The sequence below is a fragment of the Pteropus medius genome, unplaced genomic scaffold (assembly GCF_902729225.1).
Source record: "Pteropus medius unplaced genomic scaffold, Ma_sr-lr_union100, whole genome shotgun sequence".
NCBI classification, from domain to species: Eukaryota; Metazoa; Chordata; class Mammalia; order Chiroptera; family Pteropodidae; genus Pteropus; species Pteropus medius.
Window position 1 is genome coordinate 2130053 of NW_024345479.1, and position 8054 is coordinate 2138106.

Below are 8054 nucleotides of genomic sequence, written 5' to 3' on the forward strand. Positions count from 1 at the left end.
CAGAGGGAAAGAGGCAACCCTGGACAGACCCTGGATCTCAAGGTGCGACACCCACCATTTTGGTCCTTACTCAGTGCTACCACCCTTCACACTAATGCCCCTCCATACAGGGGGGAAGAATCTGGTGTCTGTCAGCCAGGGCTGGGTCTTGGTTGATTGGTAGGTGGAAGGTAGCTGGAATACTGGGTCCCCAGGAGAGAGGAAGGGTGCTGTATTCTACACCTAAGAAGGGTTAGAGAGAGGAGCCTGCTTTCCTTGTTATTTCTCTCCCCTACTCCCAGGGCTCAGACTTGTCCCAACAGAGATACAGTGATGCCCCAACATTCACACACATGCCCCTAACTGGGGAGGTATATCCCAGGCTGAGGTGTCAAGAGCTCTTTTTAAGACACAGCTAAAAGGTAAGGATTAGAAGGACTCTGGTTGCAAAAACTTGTCAGGGAGAAAATGGTGACATGAAGTAGGAATAGTCTAGAGATTAGGGACCTCTTGTGCCTACCCCACTCCCATCTGATTCCTGTTCCTGTGATGTCTAGGAGATCCAATTCTCTCCCAAGCTCCCCCAAGAAATCCAGGGGACTCCAGACCCACAGGCTTCCTCATTGTAACAACTAACACATACAGTGCTTGTTATGCACCGGGCACTTTTTTAAATGTTTTATATATATATTCTAACTACTTTAATCCTCAAAAATCTGAATGATGAGGTAGGTATTATCACCCCCAATTTACAGATAAGGCAAAGGAGAGGTTAAATCTCTTGCCCAAAGTTATACAACCAGCAAGTGGCAGAGCTAGGATCCAAACCCAGGCAGTATAGCTCCAAAGAAGTCCCTGTCTTAACCATTACAGGATATTACCTGCTAGAGGAACAATAAAATACCCTTGGTCTTCCATCCAGCTCTGTGTTCCCTGTGACCAAGCCTCAGTTTACCCTTCTGTGGCAGTCCATGGATTCTCTATGGTTGAATAACTACCAGTGCTTCTTCAAACAGGCCACAGCTAGAGGGAAAGCATGACCAGAAATGCTTGGTGTCCCCCACTCAGATTCCCTCTCTGGAAGAGTTGCTCATTCTGCCGCCCTGGGCTGTAGCTTGCACTCATGGGAGAGGGCCTCACTCAGCCTCGCACATAGTCTAGGCAGAAGCAAGCTCTGAGGCTGGGCAAAGAGGACACAGCTGTTGGGCATCTCTGAGGTGGGTCTCAGCTGCCAGGGGTGTGGAGAAAGGCCACTGTGGGTCCTGCCAACTCCCACCACTGCACATGGGGACAATTCTCTCCCAGTGGGTGAGTGTGGTGGGGAGCTCCTCACTGGCCTGGTCAAGAGCTAGCTTGTTGTGGCCTGCACACCCAAGGTTTCCACTGATCTGTTGTCTCCTGATTGAGCCTGCCAGTCTGAGGGGTTAGCACAGGCAGTAGGTGACCCCCTTCCCTTCTCCCAATTCCCAGCCCCCAAAACTTGCTGGCCTGCAGCTGTAGTACTGAGGAAGTTCAGGATGTCCTGAGCAGCCAGCTGAGCCCCCCGCCCCCCACCCCAACCTCTCGATGACCCCAGAAGCAGGGCAGGCAGGGACTGAGGGGCGGGGTTTGAGTATTAACAACCGGAAAACTATGAAGAACATCACTGCCAGTTCCCAGCTTTGAGAAAGGAGGTTGTGGCAGAAACAGACAAAAACAGGGGTAGACACGGGTAGCGACAGGGTGAGAGTTACAGTCTGGCAGAGAAACAAGGAGAGGGAATCAGACACAGCAATACGCAGCAACGGAGAGACAGCGTTAGAGAGAAATTCCAAGTCAAAAATACACATCACTCACCCAGACACTCACCAGCATAGGGCCTCCTAAGGAAGGCTTCCAAGTTTAGACAGGAGGGCAGAGGTGGGAAAAGGAGCCAGACTCAGGGTGAGAGTCAGGAACTCAGCTGGGGGTGAGTGAATGGCCCCAGGAAAGGTTGAGACAAATGACCCAGCAGGGGCATCTAGATGGCCCTCTCCATTTGCTTTTAGGGTGGGGATAGGGACCGCAGCACCCCCCTCACTCAGCAGCCAAGATAATCCCAGCTGCTGGACACTGCTTCAGGCCCATGACTCGGCCCTCTGGAACCCCCCTGCCCCTACTCTTTGCTCTAGTTTCTGTCTCTCAAAAAAAAAAGAAAAAAAAACCTAGGGAAAAAGTCAATGACTATGTGTGCGTCTAGGGGTGTGCCTGACTGCACAGCTACAGTGTGTGTGTCCGGGGTTGTCTGGATACAACTGTCGGTGTGGACCTGTCACTGTGTGAACCTGAGCCTTGTGAATGTCTTCTGCACCTGAGTCCCTGGGACTGTGTGCAAATAAGTGCACCTGTGTCCAGAGTTCCCACAGTCAATCCATTAACAAGTATTTACAGAGCACTTCCTGTGCTAGGCTCTGGTTGGGATCCAGAGCTCTTGGAGTGATTCTGCCAGGTCTCAAGCTCACGATCTAGTAGGATGGGATGACAAGCGATAGAGACGGAGAACGTTATCACGAATGCATCCCTTGCACCATTATGCAGGAAAGTCTTTTCACACAAATAAATTTAATTTTCTTGGGAGCAGGGGTTTTGTTGTATATGCAACCTCACAGATCCACAGTAGGAGGCCTGGAAAATACTTGTTGCTAAGTTGTGTATACATGTGTTGATGTGTAACTGCATTTGTGTTTGACTGAGTGATGGTGACTGTCACGGCAGGCAATAATGCCTGTGTGACTGGGCTCATGCAAGCACGTGTGTGCCTGTGAGTGACAGGGTCTTTTGTAATGTGAGGCTGTGTGCAACTGCTCTATGTTCATGCATGCGTGCGATAGTGACTTTTTCTGTGTGGGTGACAGCGACTCCTCCTTGCCCCTGTGTGTGACAACATCTCCATGTGACCCTGTGCGTGGGTATGTGCATGGGTCGGTCTCCCGTGGGTGTGTCCCACCCCTCTGAGCTCCCCCGTGCAGCAGTAGCCTGCCACTTCCCTTGTCCCCATGTGGGTGTGTCCAGCAGCTCCTGTCCTTGAGTCTGCTTGGGTGTCCCTGGGTATGCATGTGGCTGTCTGTGTGGGCATATCTCCGTGTCTGCATGTCACATTTGCTTCCCCTTCATCTTGGACAACAGCCCCCTTCATCCCTTCCCCCTCTTGGGGCCAGAGCCATCACTGAGGAATTGGCTCCAATTCTACTGGCTTTCCCTCTGTGACCTCCGCCCCTAGAAACAGTGGCTCTCTCCATTGCCCCTATCAATCCCCCCACACCCCAGGCCTTTCTTTTACACCAGACAAGGAACGGCCCCAGGCAGAGAAGGGGCACGGGAGGAGACACGTTGCAAGAGGAGGAAAAAAGGGGGGCACACACAACACAGATCCATTCCTCCCTCTCTTCCCCAACCACCCTAGCTTGCAACTCTCCTAATCATCTAGGGACCCTCAAATACACTCGCCCCCAACACACACGCTACCCGCCCCCCCAGCCTCGTTTTTTGCAATTAGGAGTGTTGCAACCAGAGAGCCATGATCAACTGGGGAGACGCGTGAAGTGTGTGTGGGGAGGCTATTTCTCTCTCCCAGGGTCCAGGCAAGCCCAACCCCGACCCCACTCATACTGCCCTCCGCAGCTGGAGGCAGCTTTGCAAAGGCCACTCGGCCCGGCCTGGGAGACTAGGGGTGGGGGCTGGGGGGCAGGCCTCCGACGCACCGTAAACAAACCGCGGCGCGGCGGGCGGGGGCGCTCGGGCGGCCGGCAGCGGGGCCGGGCCCGGGAATACGCAGCAGACGGGCCGGACAGAGGCCGGGCGGGCCCTCGAGGGGGAGGCCTGGACGCCATCTCCGCCGGCGAAACCTGGGGCCCACCGACCTCCTAGCAACACCTCCCTTTTCCAGGGCGTAAGTTGCAAGCTCCCGGGCTGTGACAGGGTCACGGGGGCGTCGGGGCAAGCTGAGGTTGGCAGCGGGTCCCCCCCGGACACCCCCAGCCCGCCGGGGAGCTGGCCAGAGAGCCCTGCGGCTTTGCATAATCAATCGCGAGATATTTGCATATTAATGCCCCCTCGCTCCCTCCCCCTTACCTCGGCGTGGCGCGCTGGACCGAGCTGGGCAGCGTCGCGGGGTCTCAGCGCCCCGTGCCGGGGGCGTCCATGGGGGGCCGGTGGGGCCCGGGCCGCCCGCCTCCTGTGCCCGGGTGTGAGTGCGAGTGAGCGCGGGGGGGCGGGGGGCGAGTGTGGCGGCCCCGCGGCTCCTCCGGCAGAGGCGGCGGCCGCTCTTGGCTCCTCCCTCCCCCGCCCCGCTCCGGCTGGGGCTCTTGCTCGGCGCGCCCGGCCGGCTCGCGGCTGCTCCCTGCAGGCCGCCTTGCCGCCGCCCGCCCGCGCCCCCCGCCCCCCGCCGCGCCCCGGGACCCCGGCCAGCCAGCCGCCCGGCCGCCCCTCGGCTGCCTCCGCCCTCGTCCCGTTCGGACTCGCCCTCCCCGCTCCAGGCGTCTCCGGCAGGAGTGGTACTTGGTGACATATTTTGAAAAAGATGTCATTTAAAAAATAGTCTTTGCTTGCTGGAAGAATGGGAGATTTGGGGGTTTGCACCATGGGGATGAAGAAGGGAGTATCCACGAGCCGCCTGCACCTTATGAGTAGGGAGAAAGTCGAAACCCTTGGAGGTCTAGAGTTTGTTTCTGAGTTCGGGTCCCTTCTCTGCCAGTAACTCACTGTGTGACCTTGAGCAAATCACCCCCGCTCTCGCAGGCAGAGCTTCCTCAACCTTAAAATGCGAGGGTTGGGCAGGTGACCCCTGAGGTCCTTTTAACTTCAATCATCCTATGTTTTTAATCCTTTTAGAGGTTTGCTCGCCGTTACCTCCCTTCCCCTCTCATTTCCAACATCATTACCTTATCCACTGCCTCCCCTTTCAGATGTCGCCCTCTTCCAATATAGACTTTTTCTATTCCCCGTCACCAGCCATTTTCTCAACAATCTGGTCCCCTTGCGGAGCTGGGGAGGGGGCAAGGCTTGCCCTCCCGCATGGACTCTCAGCTTCATAGAGGTGGCATTCTTTCCCGTGTTTATCACCACCAAAATCCAAATGGTACCAGGGCCAATCTAAGGAGAAGGGCAGGAGGCAAAAAAAATGGAGCCCCTTCCCCACAGGAGAGGTCTCCACCATCCAGCCTCACCCCCCATGAGCGCGCGTGCACACACACACACACCTGCATTCAAGGACATGAAACCATCTTGGTGACGCCAGAACCCCTTTCATCTGGGGATCTCTCAGCGCCAGGCAAAGCTCTAATTACCCCAGCACCCCCCCTGGCCCTGCCGGTTCCCCTGCTGTCATCAGTCCAGTTTTACCAGCGGGGGCCATAGCCTTCCCACAGCTTTCAGGGGTGGGGCACTATCTCCACAGTCTGCTTTTGGAGTGTGTGTGAGTGTGCACGCGTGTGCGTGTTAAGGGGAACTGTCCTGCTAATCGCCCAGTTTACACTAGGCAGATTCACTTGCAAAGTGTGGGGTTCTGACCAACAGCCTATCCAATTTGAGCTGCCCTGGCTTATCTTAGTCTCAGCCACCCGCATCCTCAGTTCTGTTGCAGCCACTTCTCTTACAGGGGTTATTGGGGTTTACAATGCGTAGAGGAGAGGAGGGTGCCTCTCTTGAGACCTCTAGAATCATGGGGATGAGAAGGGCAGCTGGAATGAAACCCATGGGCTGCAGAGTGAAGTGGTGGTGGTGAGAGGCATGCAGTGGGTTGAAGGGAGCCTGCAGTGTGTAGTAGTAGCAGCTGCAGTGGGGAATCAAGGCTGCAGTGTGCAGTCAGCATGCAGCAAGTGAACCTGTGGGTTCAGCCTGAGCTCACAGTGGACATGCAACAGCTGTAGTGTGGGGCACGAAGCTGCAGTCTGCAGAGTCAGGGCAGCATGCAGTGTGAGGTGCACCGAGGGTGGCTGTCTGCTATCGATGCCACCTCCTCGGTGATCAGGTTTGGCTGAAACCCTGGCGAGCAAGGCTGTGGTGTGTAGTGGTCAGAGTGCATGCTCTACCCTGTATGGAAATAGTCTCTTGGGATTGGGTAGCCCAAGGAGTTGGGAGAGAATCCCAAAGCATGGAATACATTTATGAGATGAGCTACATTTAAACTCTGCATCAATCAGGCAGAACCAGGAGGCAAAGGAGAGGTCTAGCAGTCTTCTGATTAGGGCAGGGTGACAGAGTCCAGAAGGGGAAGATAAAAGTGCTATGGTTTGTCTCCCCTCCATTCTGGCTTCCTCCACCACATCTTTCTATGACAAAAGGCCTTAAAGATATTGGGTGAGGGAGACTTTTTGAAATCCTAGACCGAGAGCCATAGAAAATGAAGTGCCTCCTGATCTACCTTTATTCCCCCCGCAAGCAGAGTAGGGCACCTTGAACTCAAAAAACAGTTCACTGTTCGTATTATCTCCTTACCTCTCTCCATTTCCTTGGCTCCCTTGTCTAACAGATCTGGGCAAGGGCAAAGTGAAGGGCACAGTGCTTCCAAAGTGGGCATCTTGCCAGATGCCAGGATCCAGCCTAGGTCTGAGTTTATAGTCTCTGCCCCTGTGTTGTGTCATTGCCCTTTCTACCCCACTCATCCTACTCACCCCCAATTCTTAAAGCTTCTAGCTCTTCTCCGAGTCATTTCATCCCCAGCTCCTATTCTTTCCTTGCCATGAAACCCCCAACCGGGTTGTCTCTTCCCATCCCCCCACCTCTGCTTCAAGGCTGAGGCTATGGGGAGAGCAGGAGGGTGGGGCACAAGTGATGAATGATAGCGACCCTCCAAGGGGATATGCCTGACAGCCCCCTCCCTCTTAGATATTGGTTGCCATGGAGGCAGCAGGAACAGCCTGTTCTCTGGGCTCCCATCAGAGCAGCTTTGCCCAGGCCCCTCCCTCTCTTCCTTCTTCCTTTTCTCCCTCCCAGACTGTTGCTAGGAAGCACCCCAAAATTTCTTGAGGGTCCCACCCCTAGAAAACAGAGATCCAGAAATCTTTTTGAAGAACTTCCCCCAAAACCTTGAAGCCAAGACCCCACACAGCATCTTCCACCCCTGCCAAGAAGCCCTAGGCAGTTTGAGGAAACAAGGGATAGGCCCTCCACCAGCTTGCGCTGGAACGAACTCGGTGGCCTGGATCTCAGCCGTTTCCCTCCCCGGCCTCATCTTGACCTTCTGGGCTCTGGGTGATGGCAGCAAGTGATGATGTGTCCAGCAGAGACCCCTTGACTCTGCAGACACAGCCACACTTATTGAGGAGTTCTGGAAAGACAGCAGAGGAAACAGGCACAAGACAGCTAAGAACCTAAAACCAGGTGCTTCTTCTTCCTTAGTGATCTTTCAATTAAGAAAAGATGGTGGTGGAAATAGAGGAAAGGAANTTTTTGAGCATTTAATATGTGCCAGGTATTGGATTCCCTAAAGTTCCCAGATTCTGGTTTTACTCCCACACAGAACCCCTTCATCCAGCCTTTGCCAGAAGGAGAGAGGAGGAGTAGGGGGAAATTGCCTTTACCGTGGAGTTTGGGTCTTACCATACTGCAGCCCTCCCCCTCTAGTTAAAGGACACGTGGGACAGGCTGGTGTGGAGGCCAAGAGTACAGAGTGGCTCTCATGCCATCGAGGGAGGGGCGGTGCAAAGGAATGGCAGGCTGGCTTCCCTTCCCTGTCACTGTCCAGGCCTCAGGGTTACAGCCCCTCTCTGCTCTGCTCTGGGAGTGTGGAGTGGGAACACCTTCAGGGTGTTGGAGAGGAAATTACTCTGAGGATGGTTCCAGTTCTGCCTTTTACTCCTGTGGTTGGTCCTTTTCTGGACCTTTTGTGAGATCAGTGGGAAGACGGAGAAAGGGAACTGAGGAGGATGCAGGAGCTGTCCCTGACATGGGGCTACCATGAAGATCTCTCCCCCATCCGCCCCTCCCCCAGACAGAAAGTAGGGATCTTGATGCGGGGATGGGTGGGGAGAGGGAACTGATATGAGTGTGTAGGAAGGAGTCTCTTTCCCTGTCTACCTGTTGCCAATTAACTTCCCATAGTGACGGGGCTGGGGGTC

The 8054-nt window shown here is 54.9% G+C and overlaps 2 protein-coding genes across 3 annotated transcripts in view; one reads left to right on the forward strand and one right to left on the reverse strand.

Annotated features, from left to right (window-relative positions):
- THRA (thyroid hormone receptor alpha) overlaps positions 1-4355 on the reverse strand; it is a 24483-nt gene extending 20128 nt beyond the window's left edge. Inside the window, exon 1 of one of the 2 annotated variants that reach the window (XM_039873586.1) lies at positions 4069-4355. The gene's annotated coding sequence lies outside the window, so the exon portion shown is untranslated. The remainder of the gene's footprint in view (positions 1-4068) is intronic. The other variant, XM_039873585.1, reaches the window with a different exon arrangement.
- MED24 (mediator complex subunit 24) overlaps positions 3757-8054 on the forward strand; it is a 29236-nt gene continuing 24938 nt past the window's right edge. Inside the window, exon 1 of the mRNA XM_039873581.1 lies at positions 3757-3886. The gene's annotated coding sequence lies outside the window, so the exon portion shown is untranslated. The remainder of the gene's footprint in view (positions 3887-8054) is intronic.